The following is a 17,500-nucleotide window of genomic DNA, read 5'->3' on the forward strand; positions in this document are numbered from 1 at the left end:
ATAAAAAATCAAACAACTTCAATTAGCCTCCAATTTGATCCACCTGTACTTATAACAACATCTGGTCTGGCACAAATGTCCACATCCCTGTGGAATGAGACTCGTGGACATTTCAATTTAACATAGAAAATCCCATCTACAACACATTTTTCATTATAACTCACAGATATTGATTGGAATTTAAAAAATTTGACACATGACTAGTACCAAGCTTTAACTTTTTCTGCTGCATGTAAACCCCAAAAGTGTTTAATTTAAAAAGAAATAGTCGATCCACACATGCAGACCGTTCGGGGTGCTTGGCGGAGGTTTGCGTTCTCTGAACACTTGTGATTGCCACTGCCTCTAGTGTGGATTTCTGCTGCTGTCAAGTCCCGGTAATAGACTTAAAAATCTAAAAAAAGACTTCAGACACGAATGGAATTATTCTCTGATCTCTGCTGGAGTCTTCTGATCACGCTGTACCCGGTTTCACACAGAGTCTGCACGTGAAGAAGTCCCAGATAGTTATAGACATTAGCTAAACCGTGAACAAACGTCATGGGAAGTCGTGTTTTTTACTGACGGTTATGCATAGTTGGTCATTTTCTCCACGGGTAATTTGGTATTTGTTACTTTCTTTATTTCCTCCAGAGAAAACACTTTTTAAAAAGGCTGTTTTTGTTCTCTGGTACTCAGCGGTGGAGTTCTGCATCACTTATTTTGTTGTTTTTTTACATCTTCTCTTGCATATTCATCTTTCCGTTGGGTTGACAAAGTCCAGACATCCGAACTCCTGCATCTGAGTGTAATTCGTCTGTCTGGGCTGAAGGCTGTCACCACACCACAACGTGTTTGGTTTGTTATGACACTGGGTAAATGACTCTGCTGTGGAATCGACACCTGCCGCCACATGCAGGAGTGTCTGACAACTAGCCAATATCTCATCTTGGTGCAGCTGGAGTTTTGCAGCTGCCACAGTCTATAAAGCACTAAATAGTAAACTGGGGAGCAATAACACTACCCAGACACTTCAGTCATTTTTTTGCATTATACACAAACAAAAACTAAAATTAATTTCAGTCATTACTCAGCTGTTCCTGCACTGCTGTAGTCTAAATGTGTTTGGGTTGTTTGTGTTTTTTACCCCATTGTGCAAATGAATATTGCAGAGTAAACTCCACACTGTGACTACTACATACCAAGGTTATAATAGTTTTGGATTTTTCATTTTAGTTTAGTTTTGACTTTTTTTTCTCTAATTCAGTTAGTTTTAATTCGTTTTTAGAGCAGGTTTGCTACTTTTTATTAGTTATCGTTCTTTTCTAAATGCTTAGTTTTAGTTTAGTTTTAGTTTCTTTATATCTTCTTCACCGTCGAATTCAAATGAATCCCAGACAGGACTCTGCTGCTTTCTCCCAACTTTAGTCTATGTGTTTCCAGGTAGAGTAGGGACGAGAAGACGACTCTAAACGACAAGTGACGAGAAGTGACGGACCGTTAAATAATGAATGAATAAATGTCACCAGCTAAATTTGCTTGAGGGAAATAAATCGATTTTACATCAATCCGACATTGACAAAGACGAAAACGAAGGGAATTTTATCCATAATTTTTATACGTTTTAGTTCGTTTTGTAAACACACAACACAGTTTCAGTTAGTTATCGTTTTTTTCTTTTAATTATAGTTTTTATTTATTTCAGTGAACGAAAATGTTTTTACACTTCTAGTTTTCGTCATTTCGTTAGTTTTCGTTAACGATAATAACCTTGCTACATACACCCGTCATGAATCTGGAAAATAAAAGTCAATATGCGACATAAAGGGCATACACTATATGGACAAAAGTATTGGGACATGTTGAATTCAGGTGATTCTTTTCAATCAGGGGTCTGGGATACAAAACAATAACAACAAATGTCATAATAAAGTTTTGTATTGAGAAAAATATCATTGCATTAGTTAGTTTGTTCAAATCTTTGCTTCCAAAATGCCTCAGAGATGGTTTTAATTAATTGCTCTCAACATTGTTCTGAGTTTTTTTTTTTTTTTCCCCACGATTACGATTTTTAGTGGAAATACTAATGTTAATCTCAATCAGCATGAACAGGACATCTTACTAGCCATGATGTGTCCCGATATTTTTGTCCATATAGTATATAAACATCAATATTTCCTTCAAGTTTAATGGGAGATTTGGGTTGTTGATGTTTTTTACCCCATTGTGAAAAGGCATATTGTAGAATAAGATCCAATCTGAGACTACTACAGACACCCTTAATGAATGGTCTGTGTGTACAACACAAAGTGCAGAGTTCGAGATCTGCTCAATTTCAAGACAATCGTCGACTAAAAGTTGCATAATAAAGTATTACTCTATTAGATACTAGAGTATTAGAGTTAAAATCAACACTCACGATGTGGGCCATGATGCTGAGTTTGTGCAAAGAGGGCTGTCGATTGAACAGGACGATGTCTCCATCTATCAGGTGCCTTTCAACCACATCACCAAACCTCAGCTCCTGGGCGATCTTCTCACTCCATACTTCAAAATCTGACAAGAGAGTGAAGATTTAACCAAATAACTTCACATATTCATTCATCTCAGTCTGTTTCAGTCATCTTATTTGAAGACAATGGATGGAAAATAGCTTCCAGCTAAATCCAGCATATTTACACAAAGTAATGTTTTTTGTACTGAGTGTTCATTAAAACGCATTGTCCTCATCATATGAAGAGAGAAAGAAAAAAAGAAGGAAAGAAAGAAAGGAAGATAAGGATGAAAGAAAAATAGGACCAATGGCCTGTAGCTTACCGGCCAAATTAAAAGCTTTGGGAAATGTATCCAGATGCCATTTATTATTACCCAGTTCTGTGTATTTATTATATTACAGAAATAGCCCATGTTTTGGTCATATTCCAATCAGATCTGTAAAAAATTCAAATTCCAACTTGATATCATTGATACTTACTGATTCATTGGATCAATCCACTTCCTATCTCTTATAATGGGAACATTTTTCAAAGTCACACCAAATCTAGAATCAGATCTGGATCGAAATAATTTCAATACCTTGTGTTGACATCATCATAAAGAAGCTGTATACCAAGTCTGAAGTCAATCAGAACTGTAGTTTTGGAGAAGAAGACGATTGAAATTTTTGTAACGGACGACAGACAACGACAACAGATGATGACAGATGATGACAGACGACAACGGATGCCACATGATGACAATAGCTTACAGCCTGTCGGCCGGTAAGCTAAAACCAAAGACAAGAAAGAAAGACAAGAATGGAAGAAAAACAAGAGAGACAAGAAAGAAAGGAAGAGAGACAAGAATGAAAGAAAAACGAGAGAAAGACAAGAAAGAAACAAAGAAAGAGAGAAAGAAAGACAAGAACGAAAGAAAAACAAGAAAGAAAGAAAAACAAGAAAGAAAGAAACAAATACAACCGGCCTCACCTTTTCATCTGTGTGTGTCGATTCTGGATGAAGTTTGCTCCGGGATGAACATCTGGACCGTTACGGACAAGTTTCCTCATGAGCTCCAAATTGGCTTTGTTCACCTACAGCGTGATACAAATATTAAATGGTTTCAGATCTGGAATAAAAGTGGCTTCTGCATCTGAGGCATGGAGCAGGGTTACCTTCTCTGGGTAGGTGAGGATTTTGGCGACGTGTACGGGAACAGCCACTTCATCGATCCTCAGGTTTGGATCTGGAGAAATGACGGTTCTTCCAGAGAAGTCCACTCTCTTCCCTGAGAGGTTTCCTCTGAACCGACCTGAGTTATTGAAGGAATAACATACTTCGATTAATTTCAATAGGGAAAACTGATTTGTAAAACAAGTAAATCACAAAATGAGTGCAGTCACAGAACAAATTAAACTGGTACTGTGAGGTTCTACTGTATCATCTGATCCATTGTTTTGTGTTACTACAAAATGATTCTAACTAAAAACCACAGGTCCAGGCCAGGGTATAACACACAGGTGCCAAACATGCGGCCCGGGGGCCAAATCCAGCCCGCCAAAGGGTTCAATCCGGCCCCTGGGATGAATTTGTAGAATGCAAAAATTACACTGAAGATATTAACTATCAAGGATGTTAACATAATTTTAGGTCAATTCAATCTAAAATGGGTCAGACCAGTAAAATACTATCATAATAAGCTATAAATAATGAAAACCACAAGTTTTCCTCTTTGGTTAGTGTAAAAAAAAAAAAAAAAAAGTAAAATTACAAAAATGTTTACATTTACAGACTAGACTTTTACAAAAAATGTGAATAACCTGAACAAATATGAAGAACCTGAAACGTCTTAAGAGAACTACGTGGAATTTTACCAGTATTCTGCCTGTTATTAAATGTTTGTGTTTTGTAGATCCACTGTGATCTGTAAGTTGGGATGCACATGTATAAATGATAAACTGAGGTGTAATACTGTTAAAATTGTACTTATTTTTCGTAAGAATTTTCAGGTTGTTCTTATTTGCTCATGTTACGTTCAAGTACATTTTGTAGATGTAAAGATTTTCATTATGGAAATGTACTTTTTCACTAAAAAACATTGAGAAAACTTTGAGATGACATTATTTCTAAGTTCTATTATATTTATTTATATTATTACTGGTCACTTTATATCATATTAGGCTGAATGTGGCCCCTGAACTAAAATGAGTTTGACACCCTGGTTTAACAGGTAAACAGACTCTTATACCCTGTTTTCCCTTCAGCCTCTGGACGAACCCTCTGGTCCACTTCTTTGGTGCCATGTTGAGGGGAATCCCTGAGAGCTCGCTGTTGATATACAGAGCACACTGCAGCTGGAGAAAGTCCCAGTCCTCCATGATCATCTGAGTCTTAGCCCCCGTCATACGATGCTGGAGCGAAAATTCCAGTGAAAAATAGGTTCAAATCAATTGCATTGTTTTTTTTTGCCTAAAGAGTAATAAAAAGTCTCAGGAAAAAAACACCTTGACAAAGGTTCTCATAATTTATGCATGGAAGGGTTTTCCTTCAGCAGCTCTAAGTTCCTTAACCCACAAAGACCCAAATGTCCACCGGCGACCAAAAGCATCTACTGATCTAAAATAACTAATATCTGTTGATCCACTAATCCTATCAACACATGTAAATAATTGGTGATAAATGCAGTTTTTCATCTTTTCATGGTCATCAGATATGATCCATTATCTACACTGAAAGGCTCTGTAGTTACCATGGAAACACGTCATCTTCTACAACAGTAGTCGATTTTCCATTGGACATCTACGCAAGACTTTACTGATATTTACTATATGTAAAAAAAAACATAAGTGCATAACATCGGTTTTCCCATTAAATCACAAATGCAGTGATTTGTTAATTTATTATCACGAGATGACACGAGAATTGTCATTTCATAAACATAACTTAAATATTGTGTTGATACTTATTATTATTTATATTGACCTTCGATCCCGTACTAAATTAAAAAATGATTCAATTTCCTGGTGTGTCCACACATACCGCGCCATGTTTCTTTAAAAACTCTTCTTCTTTGCTTGTTGTAACATACGTCAACATCCAATTTTTTTTTTATTCACATGACTCTAGTTGAGGAAGAAGTTCTTTCCATTATAGTTTTACATGATATACCATTTGCGCTACGCCTAAAAAAACACATCTTGCCATCGCAAAAACTTTTAATCAAAAAAATAGTTTTGACGAAATTGTCCTTTTTCCATTAGGTACATTTTTATGCCCAAGTTATATTTGTGCAATTTGAGGGTCAATGGGAAAGCGACTACTGATTCACCAGTAAAACCCATGGAGTTTGATAAAAGACAGTGGATGGAGACACTGGGTTTATGTTCAGTTAATAATATTTTTTACTGAAAAAGTCAGTTTTCTACATTTTGATGCAATAACCTTTGAATGTACTCTGAGATTTCATGAACATTTAAATTAAGCATAAGAAATTAAACAGGGGAAAATGCATGGTTTACTGTGAAAAATGCAAAATGCAGAAGATAATGTTATAATAAATGATGATAAGTCAGTTACAAAAGATGAAATAGAGAGAAATTCATTTGGAAACTGACACAAAAGTAGCACTGGGTGTTTATGGGTTAAATTAAATTAATGGTCATTGAATTTCTTTGAGGTAATGCTAATTTTTTTGTCTAAATTGTCATTCCTCTAAATTACAGTTGCAACTAATAATGATAATCAATACACCTTTAACTTGGCAACTTTTAAATGGTCCAGCATCACATTTTAACAAACTTGTAAGCTGTTATGTATGCTGCCTGTGAGCTAGAGTCTTAAAAGGTTACAGGAGTTACCGACCTTTTTGATGACATCGTTGAGGAAGATGATCTCTGTGAGCTTCATGGTGAGATCATCCTCGTTGGTGCCTGACTTCAGGTCGCTGACCACAGACGGTCGTATGCAGAGGGGCGGCACGAGCAGACGGGTGAGGATCAGGTCTGCGGGTTTTCCTGCCTCCGGGTTCATCAGCAGCAGGGGCAACGTCCTCCTGGGGAATCCTCTTAAACAGGTTCAGCACCACCAGAGGGTTCAGATTTTCCTGCAGAGGAAATAATGAGAAGTGAGATATGACAGGGCAACAGGGCTAAAGATTATACTGAGGTGGGTAGGTGATCAATAAATAATTTAATGTCTGGAAAATGAATGAGGGTGTTAATATTTCACTTATCATTTATCAAATAGTAATGGCAACATGATAACATTGAAGAACGTGATTGAAGAAATCGCAAACCACTGACCCACATCTGCAATTTGTGTTTGCAGTCAGGCACATTTCTGAACAAATGAAAATAGCAAAAGTGACACCACTGTTTAAAACTGGGGATAGACATCATTACACAAACTACAGGCCTGTTTCTTTACTCCCTCAATTCTCCAAAAACTCCAAAAACTATCAGACAGACTGGACAAATTCATTAAAAACACAATCTACTTTCAGAAAATAAATATGGATTCAGAACAGACAGATCAACATCTCTAGCACTAAATGAATTAATGGAAGAAATCCCAGATTGTATAGACAATAAAAACAGCAGTAGGAATATTTTTGGACCTTAAAAAAACCCTTCAATATTTATATTACTCCTTTTTTTTTTTTTTTTTGCATGTGTGCGTTTCATGAAACATCCATGAAATGCATCATTATGTTTATGTTTATGTTTATGTTTACGCATTTGGCAGACGCTTTTTTCCAAAGCGACTTACAGGGGAAACCAATTAAATCACTCAATCAATCAAATTTTATTTATATAGCGCCAGATCACAAGAAAGTTATCTCTTGACATTTTATATATCGAGTTGGTCAAAACCAGACTCTAAGTCAATTCTACAGAAACCCAACAGAATCCTCCTGGAGCAAACACTTGTGACTGGTGACAGTGGCGAGGAAAAACTTCCCTTTAACAGGCAGAAACCTCGAGCAGACCCAGACTCCTGGAGGATGGCCGTCTGCCTTGACCAGTGGGGGTAAAAGAGAGAGGGTAGAGAAGGGGAAAAAGAGAGAGCGATAGAGATAGGGACTGGGGGGGGGGGGGAGAAGGGGGGAGTAGGGGGAGACACATGGAGGCGGTTGAGGATAAGTGAGTGGTGATGATGAGGGCAGGGAAGAGGCCGGACCACCGCAGCAGGTCCAGAGATAATCGTGAAAGAATCTGTGGTTGTCCTGGGAAAAACCTTATTAGAATATTTAAAATGGAATGTTTGAAAGTGCTAGGACAGGAGGTGCTCTCGGAGAGCTGGGTCTTCAGGAGCTTCTTGAAGATAGGCAGGGATGACTCTGTTCTTGTAGCACTTGGTAGAGCGTTCCACCAACGTGGAACGACCCATGAAAAGAGCCTGGATTGTCTTGTACAAGGTCTGGGGACCACCAGACTACGTTCCCCAGACGAGCGGAGTGGTCGTGGGGCGACATAAGCTTTATTAGTGCACCTAAGTAGACAGGAGCAGACCACGGAAATTTTGTAGGCTAGGATTAAAGATTTGAATTTGATGCTGGCAGCTATGGGTAGCCAGTGTAACTCAATGAGTAAGGGGGTGACATGTGCCCTTTATACATGTAGATAAATGTGAGTGCGTGTAAGCAAATGTAAATATGTTTGTTTTTATATATAATCTTTATTACTATTCATGTTATTGTTCTACAAAGTGGGATGACCATGAAAAGCATTAATTTTCACAATTTACTCGTCTGTTGTTTCACACTGCAAAGTCTATGTTTATATGACAATATTCACACAACAAAGCTTCACAAATTACCTCCTTTTTTTCTTCTTTCCAGTGAGCAATATTGACACCCTTTTTTTTTCTTCAAAAAAATAAATTTAATTTATACCTATGGTGTACTGTGTAATGTGTTATGAGACTGTTCTGAATAAAAATTTGAATTTAAAAAAAAAAAAAAAAAAAAAAAAAAAAGCCTTTGATACCAGTGATTGCAACGCATTAACTAAACTGGAAAGGTATTGGATAAGGGGGGTTGGGTTAAAGAGCTATTTAAGGAACAGGGAAAAGTTTGTAAAATAGTTGTACAGGGTGGGGAAGCAAAATTTACAATGAACATTTAGTTGTTTTTTCTCAGCAGGCACTACGTCAATTGTTTTCGAAACCAAACATATATTGATGTCATAATCATACCTAACACTATTATCCATACCTTTTCAGAAACTTTTGCCCATATGAGTAATCAGGAAAGCAAACGTCAAAGAGTGTGTGATTTGCTGAATGCACTCGTCACACCAAAGGAGATTTCAAAAATAGTTGGAGTGTCCATAAAGACTGTTTATAATGGAAAGAAGAGAATGACTATGAGCAAAACTATTACGAGAAAGTCTGGAAGATACTATTAAAGAAGAATGGGAGAAGTTGTCACCCGAATATTTGAGGAACACTTGCGCAAGTTTCAGGAAGCGTGTGAAGGCAGTTATTGAAAAGAAGGAGGACACATAGAATAAAAACATTTTCTATTATGTCAATTTTCTTGTGGCAAATAAATTCTCATGACTTTCAATAAACTAATTGGTCAAACACTGTCTTTCAATCCCTGCCTCAAAATATTGTAAATTTTGCTTCCCCACCCTGTACATAAATCAGAGTACATGGAAATAACATGTGGAGTACCACAGGGGTCAGTACTAGGTCCGTAGCTATTTATATTATATATCAATGATCTATGTAGAGTATCAAAATTACTGAAATTTGTCTTGTTCACAGATGACACGAATATTTCTGTTCTGGGGAGAATTTGCAGCAGATTTTGAAGATGATTACAACAGAAACAAATAAACTAAAAGTGTGGTTTGACAGAAATAAATTATCTTTAAACCTGAGCAAAACAAAAATTATACTGTTTGGAAGACGTAACACACAATCCCATGTAGAACTGAAAATTGACAATACACAAATAGAAAGAGTGAAGGAAATCAAATGTCTTGGTGTAATCTTGGACCACAAAATCTGCTGGAAACCTCATATAAGCCACATAAGAGCGAAGTTCAGCAAAATGCACCGCAATTCTGGAAAAATTAAGTCATATTCTTTATATCTATTCATATTTTACATTCCTCACTGTTTTTACCGTATCTATCGTACTGTGCGGGGGTGTGGATAAACATCTATACAAGCACTATACAGCCCACATGCACACTACAGAAAACAGAAATACGCTCGATTTTTGCCAGAATCAATATAAAGATAGCTTTGCAGCACCTGGAGGGTTCAAATTCAAACTTTTTGAACTACTAGGGTCCCCAAATACGCAAATAAATGAACCAAAGACTAATAAAAGTGGGTTTAGCAAAATATGACCCGTTTAATACTAAAGATGAGGTGTTACTGTTTTATTCAAACACCACTGGCTTGATATCAACCAAAAAAAAAAAAAGTCAGTGTCAAAAAGTTCACCTGTGCCCTTGTGAGTAGCGGTTCCAACACTTTGTTGTGTTCAAGGGCTGTGTCAAAAGACTGGAGAAACTCGGACACAAATGGATCCACCGTCTTCTTGGATGTTTTATACTTCTCATGGATGATCTTCAACAGGCCACACTTCTTCACTGGCCCTGCGCTAGCATTAAAAAAAACAAAAAAAACAAAACACACATTGTTCATTTGCATACGATGCCCCGTAAAAGTGACCGGTGTTAAATATCAGAAATGCAAACGTCTCTTCTCACCATTAAAGGCCGAGCAGCTCAGACAGATTGTCCTTTTGCGGCATTTTTCAGAGATCTTTTTCTTCAGCCCTCGCTTCTGGAGGTAGGCCAGGTTGGGTCGCTTCAAGTGATCTATGAACTGCAGCTTCTCCTCTCGGGTCAGCATTATACTAGAACAGGTTTTACAAATCATCTGCAGACATGACAGAGGGAATAGAGTGAAGTGATGATTAGGGATGTAACGATACGAAAATTTCATATCACGGTTATTGTGACCAAAATTATCATGGTTGTCATTATTAGCACGTGCTCAAAATGTTCAAAAAGTACTTATACACACACTGAAATAATTCAGCCAAGTTGTATTTAAAAAATAATAATAATAATAAAATAAAATAATAGGCACAATGTACCTTCTGTTGGCAGAAACATTCAAATATTAACCCTTAGTGGTCTGAGCCTATTTTGTCTGTTTTTCAGTACTTTTGATTTGGCCTTTATATACTATATAAACAAATGTTTACTGTACCCATGTTTGGCATCTTTTTTTTTCAGCACAACTTCATCTATATCACCTGCCTATTATTTTTTCACTGTAACCTACTATATCAACATAAAAGGACAAAAAACACACAAAAAAATATAAAATCCGATTTGAAAAATGTATATAATTTATTGCATACATAACACAAAGATGTTTAATGGACCTTTTCAAAGACTTTAAAAGTGAATATTGGTTCCACATATTAGGTATTTACAATTAAAATTGCGATAAATTAAAATTATACTCAGATATTTGACATAAAAGCATGGAAAAAATGGACAATATGGAGGATAATATTATAATAAATGCTGATAAATCACTTAAGAAAGGTTAAGACAAGATAAGATATAACGATTTATCCCATCATGAGAACATTTCAAAGTTAACAGCAGCAACATACAATGAATAAGTGCAAAGAAAGACAAGTAGAAAAACAATCGGGTGAAAAAGAGAAGAACATAAAAGAACCAGATTTCTTTTTTAGTCTTTATAATATACTTTATATTGCTAGATAGAGAAAAAATTCACTTGGATGTCATCACAAAAATTGTTCTCAGTCTTTATGAGTAAAACCAAATGCATTGACTGTATTTAGTTTAGATTTTGAATATGCAACAAAACAAAGTAATCCTACTTAGTCCTTATAAATGAAACAGACTACAAGAAAAAAAAAAGGTGGTGATTAGTGCAATAACATGGCCAAATATTGCTAAAATTGGTCAAAGTGTGAACAAAGCTGTGCAATTCCAGTGAGAAATATGTTGCACATCTACTGAAGTGGATAATATTATAATAAACTAGAAGCACTCGGAGAGCGCAGACCTCCGCCAAGGCTGATCAGTGGCCCCCCCCGTGGGCCCCCCCACCCCCGATCACCACCAAAATGTAATAATTTCTTCCTTATCCCATTTCCAACAAACCCTGAAAATTTCATCCAAATCTGTCCATAACTTTTTGAGTATGTTGCACAGTAATGATCAGTGGCCCCCCCCCCCCCCCCCTGTGGGCCCCCCCACCCCCGATCACCACCAAAATTTATCATTTCTTCCTCATCCCATTTCCAACAAACCCTGAAAATTTCATCCAAATCTGTCCATAACTTTTTGAGTTATGTTGCACAGTAACGATCAGTGGCCCCCCCTCGTGGGGCCCCCCCACCCCCGATCACCACCAAAATTTTATCATTTCTTCCTCATCCCATTTCCAACAAACCCTGAAAATTTCATCCAAATCTGTCCATAACTTTTTGAGTTATGTTGCACACTAACTGATCAGTGCCCCCCCCCCGTGGCCCCCCCCCCCCACCCCCCCGATCACCACCAAAATTTAATCATTTCTTCTTATCCCATTTCCAACAAACCCTGAAAATTTCATCCAAATCTGTCCATAACTTTTTGAGTTATGTTGCACACTAACGGACAGACAAACAAACAAACAGACAGACAGACAAACAAACAAACAAACCCTGGCAAAAACATAACCTCCTTGGCGGAGGTAATGATGATAACTCACTTAAGAAACGTTAAATGGAGAGTAAAATTCATTTGGGAACTGACACAAAAGTAGCACTTGGTCTTTATGGGTTAAACATATAAACACACAGTCTAATACTAATACTCTGCTGCCACCTAAAGGTTTTTTTTCTTACTTATTTCAGTGAAACTTAAGATGAAATAATAGAATACTTCACCTGAGCCTTGAATACTTTGAAAACCCTGTAACATCACTTGAATCTGTTGTATAAAACACACTTGCCTGTAAGATTCCAATGATGGCTTTGAAATATCCGACGTGAAAACACGGCAGCTCCAGATCCAGGTAGCCATAATGTCCCAAACAATCCGCCAGGTTCTTCCCACATGTCAAACACGGTCGGTCCTTCTCACTGGTGCCCTGAAAGAAACATCAGCAGAAACATGAATATGACTGAAATCCATAGTGTATGAATGAATGAATGAATGAAATCTTTATTTCGAACATGTAGACAGCAAAATCAAAACAAAAATCAACCAACAAAAATATAAGTACTGGTACATAAATGATTGATAAGCAAACAAACAACAAAATAAATTAATTAATAATTGTAAATAATAATAATAATAATAATAATAATAATAATAATAACAAAAACAAATGAAATTAAATTATACATGCTCGAAAAGGAGTAGGGAGAAGTAAAAACTTATGCACTCCTACCCCCAATTTCTATTCCTTCTGATCATTATATAGCAATTATTATTTTGTATGAATATAATAATAATAATAATAATAATAATAATAGTATAACAATATCACACATCCTTTTACCTATGTACACTAATAACACCCATTAACAACTTTTCCTACCAGATATTAGCACCAGGTATTTATAAAAACTAAAAAGAACAAAAACAAAACAAGCAAAAACCCTCAAACAAAAACACACATACATACATAATATAAATACATATAATATTCTATATTGTCCTATTTAGTAATAATATATTCATATATCCATATTTAAACTAGATATTATCAGCACATACATGGCACAGCCCCACTATGAAAAACAACCAGATTCCCCCGTCAGGCCCTTTGCTCTCTGTATTTAGAAAAAAATCATTTGTTTGTATTTGCTTTTAAACTTTTTGATGTTTGGACATTGTTTCAGCTCCACACTCAGTCTGTTCCATAGTTTTACACCATTATTTGATAAACAAAATCTTTTTTTTCGTGGTTCGACATCTTTGTATCTTAAAATGTGCCATTTCCCTTAATTTATACCCTCCCTCCCCCTCCCTCTGTAAAATGCGTACAGTATATCTGATAAAAAGTCTGACAGGCCAGGTTAAATCTTCTGCTTCTTCAATCTTTGTTTATCTAAGCAGACAATACTATGTTTGTCACATTGTACTGTTTTACCCTCAGTACATAAATAGTGTGATGAAGAACTGAAAGACTTTAAAATAATAATTATTTTTATATTTATAGCAAAGATTTGATTATTTAGAGGGTGGAAACAGCATCATCTATTGGAAATAATGTCATTTAAAGCCGAGAATTTTGCCATAAGGGCATCCCTAATCATTATCTTTCAGTAAAAGGAAGTTTTTCCTCGCCACTGTCACCAAGTGATTGCTCCTGGAGGATTCTGTTGGTTTCTGTAAATTGGCTTGAGTCTCATTTCGACCAGCTCTATACATAAAGTGTCATGAGGTAACTTTTGTTATGATTTGGCGCTATATAAATAAAATTTGATTGATTGATTTCAGTACGTTGTAATTCGAGTGGTTTGGGAAACTTCTGTATCTGGTCATTTCAGTTCATACTGATGACTTATACACTGATTTGAGATTAATATAGCCTTATAAGAATGCTGACTATGATGCATATTGCACATTATTAACTAGCGTTGTTACTTTTAATAGTGATGTGTTCTCCATTAACTGCACTGACCTCAAAAGAAGACAGATCAGGAGGAAAATTGGACAAAAATATATGACACCTGGACATTACACTTTGAGAAACGTGAAGGATCATTTTCCAAATCAATGATTATCAATCGGTGGTCATAGTTGACAGTTTCACATACAATTTTATAAGAGATTGTGTTTTCTACAGCCTCCAAACCATAAATGGACTGATTTTTTTATAAATGTAAGATAAGTGAAAGAAGTGACAGCTTTAACTCTTTAAGTGCCAGACAGTTAAGGGGCTAATAAGCCTTAAAAGTGCCACAGAATTTGGCCGTTTTTCAGTATTTCGCGTCGTTTTTATAATATTTGAAGAATCCTGCAGGAAACCGCTCGGTAACATCCGACCGATTGCTGATTAGATCCAAAACGCACCGGACGCAGCCGATTCATTATTGATCGTAATTTGCATAATTTATAATAATAATAAAAATAATAATAATAATAATAATCTTTATTTATATAGCACTTTTCATACATTAAAAACTGTAGCACAAAGTGCTTTGCATATCAGTTTAAAAATCAGTACCGCCCCCCACCCACACCCACCCACTCACCCGCACACACACACATATACATGCAAACCCACAAGCTCACACATACTTTAGAAGACTGACTGAGCACGGGTAGACCAGAACAAAAATGTACAAGTAAAAGTAAAACATCAACTTAGGAGGCGCTGTCTCAGGGAGCCATCCGCACCAGGAGGCAGCCGCCGACCCCGGCGACCAGGCACCAGCATCACAGCCCCGCATCCCAACTAGTGGGAGAGGGCCAACTGGGACCCCCACCCACCAGAAAGGAGCAGACCCCAGTGAGAGAAGGCGCCGCCACAGCCCCCGGAGTCCACAGCCGCCCCCCGGCATGGAGGGCTCCCTCTGATGAAACACCAGAGAATAAGAAACATTAAAAAGATATAAAAATATTATTCGGTCGCGTGACCTCAAATTCCCGTCTGCTTGGTCTCAAAAGGGGGACACAGAAAGAACGTCATCGAAATGTGAGAAAGAAATGGGGATGGATGGTTTGTTTGTACACAAATGTGGCGTGTTCTCCAAAGCCGATCTGATCGGCCTGTGGCACTTTACAGGTTGTTTTCGTAAAGCCGATTTAATCGGCCCATGGCACTGAAAGTGTTAAGTATGAGGTTCTGAGTAAATCTGCATGAAATGAATGCAAGTCAAATACAGTATATTGTCGCGGTTGGGTGACAACCTTGTAAATCCATTTTTGGTGGGGGTTTTTTTGTCATAAAATGATTCTATTGGTCAGTCTGACGATTTCAGAAATATTCAACCAATGAAAAGTGTTGAAAATGGCTTGTGACTACATCTCTTAACTCCATTTATGTAAAATACAGATCTTTTATCCAGTTTCCTGAAAAAAAAAAAAAAAAACCTTTTGGACATAAGAGGTTTCCACCCGACACCAACGATATGATGCTCCCTGTAATAATATCTCGGGAATAAAAAAAACAATATTTAAGTGTGTAGAAGTCATACCATACGGTGATCCAACACTCCATACGGTAGTGGAGAGTGTTTGGTGTCCTGGCTGTACAGATTCTTACTGACCACCTGAATGTGGGCCTGCTGACGCATCTGCTCGGCAGATTTCATCCCAAAGCAGATGTGGCTTCTGTAAACAGGGACGAGAAGTGAAGAAGAGACAAGTACAGAGTTAATACAGACTATTATACCTGTGTTCACGTCTTAATGACACTTAACAACTGACATCTTTTTCATTATTTCACTAAAAAACAAACAAGAACTAATTGGGGGAAAAAAGTTAAAGAAAAGGCTACTGCATTTTAACACTAAAGGAGAATAAGGTTCTTTACCATTATGTTACAGTTTTAATGGTTTTAAGTAGGTGTTGGACTGAATAAATATAAAGTGTGAACTCTTTGCTCAAAGAAATAATGTATGGGTCCTTATCTGATTTTCATCCTCACAATAATAACTTTGATCTCATAATGTCACATATAAGTGTACAAGTGAGTATTAACTTTCAGGGGATAAAATAATGCATTTTGACTAGAGATAGACTGATATATTGATTTTTTTTCCATATAGGACATTGGTCTTAATTTTTTTTTGAAAGCCGGTATTTGATCAGTTGTAAAAATGTTATCAGATATTTGATCAGGCACCTGTGTGGGCAGCAGTTGAAGTTCAATAAATGTTCAAAGAGTACTATGTGTACATGTATTGATAATTTCATTTATATCACTGTATAAAAATCTGAATTATCTAAATGTTTCAATTGTATTTTACGTCGATGCAATTTAAAAAAAAAAAAAAAAACAGCCTTAAATATCAGCCTCTAAAATTTTTCTTACAAGTTCTTCTCGGTTCAACTGAACTGGTTTAGCTCCAGCTGAACCAAGTAGAATGATGACCTGGGCGAATGACAACCAACACAGACGGCCTCAAATATCAGCTGTAGATATCGGCCATCAGTTGACCAAATTTTTTTTAAAAATCGTAATTAGCCTTAGAAAAACCCATATCGGTCGACCTCTGATTTTGACACTTCAGTCAATTTCATTACAACAAATACATTCTTTAGGTTTTGCTAGCATTTTTTTTTCTTTCGACAAATTGAAATTTCCAATAAAAATGCACAGCAACTGTGTGCATGAGTAAGAAGTGAATTAATGCAAAAAAAATGTTTCAGGTGTTCTCATGTGATAAAGCCCATGCCAAACTGAAATAAAGAAAATGTGCAGAAAAAAAAAAAAACAAAACCAACTCGCATACACAAACACCTCCTAACTATGGAACCATATCTTGTGTCAGCTAAAATTTACTTAGGGGGTCAAATGAGTGGCCATTTTTGTCAAAAAAAAAAAAAAAAACGTTGTAGGAAATGCATAGAACTGTGTTGAAATAATGCTCATACATTTGTGCACAGACTACTGATATTATTTGACAGTGGAAGCTATATTTTCAGAAATATTAGATTTTGAATAGCACGTGTATGTGAAAACTTTTGCTGGTGGACGGACGTGACATTACCCATGATGCTCTGGTCAGCACCAGTACTTTATTAGGAATAAACTTATAGACTTACTATTGCTAATTCTCCTCTTATTCATAAATGTTAGTATTGTGGATCTAAAACAATAACAGCTGACACAAAAACCCAAAATGTGGCAGTGGACGGATGCGACATGGTTGTTACAGATCCCATCATACTGATGCTCGGCAGCCATGTCACCGTTTACACTAATGATCCCTGTGCAAAAACTAGGATCAGAATTACTTATTGTATAGTTTATCATCACACTAAAGAGGAAATAACAATATGGAATTGTTATTTCTTTATAAAAATGCT

The 17,500-nt window shown here is 36.5% G+C and overlaps 1 pseudogene; it reads right to left on the bottom strand.

Annotated features, from left to right (window-relative positions):
* Positions 1-407: 407 nt before the first annotated feature.
* Positions 408-17,500, bottom strand: part of LOC115410469 (DNA-directed RNA polymerase III subunit RPC1-like) — an 18,294-nt pseudogene continuing 1,201 nt past the window's right edge.

Source organism: Sphaeramia orbicularis, chromosome 19, assembly GCF_902148855.1.
Source record: "Sphaeramia orbicularis chromosome 19, fSphaOr1.1, whole genome shotgun sequence".
NCBI classification, from domain to species: domain Eukaryota; kingdom Metazoa; phylum Chordata; class Actinopteri; order Kurtiformes; family Apogonidae; genus Sphaeramia; species Sphaeramia orbicularis.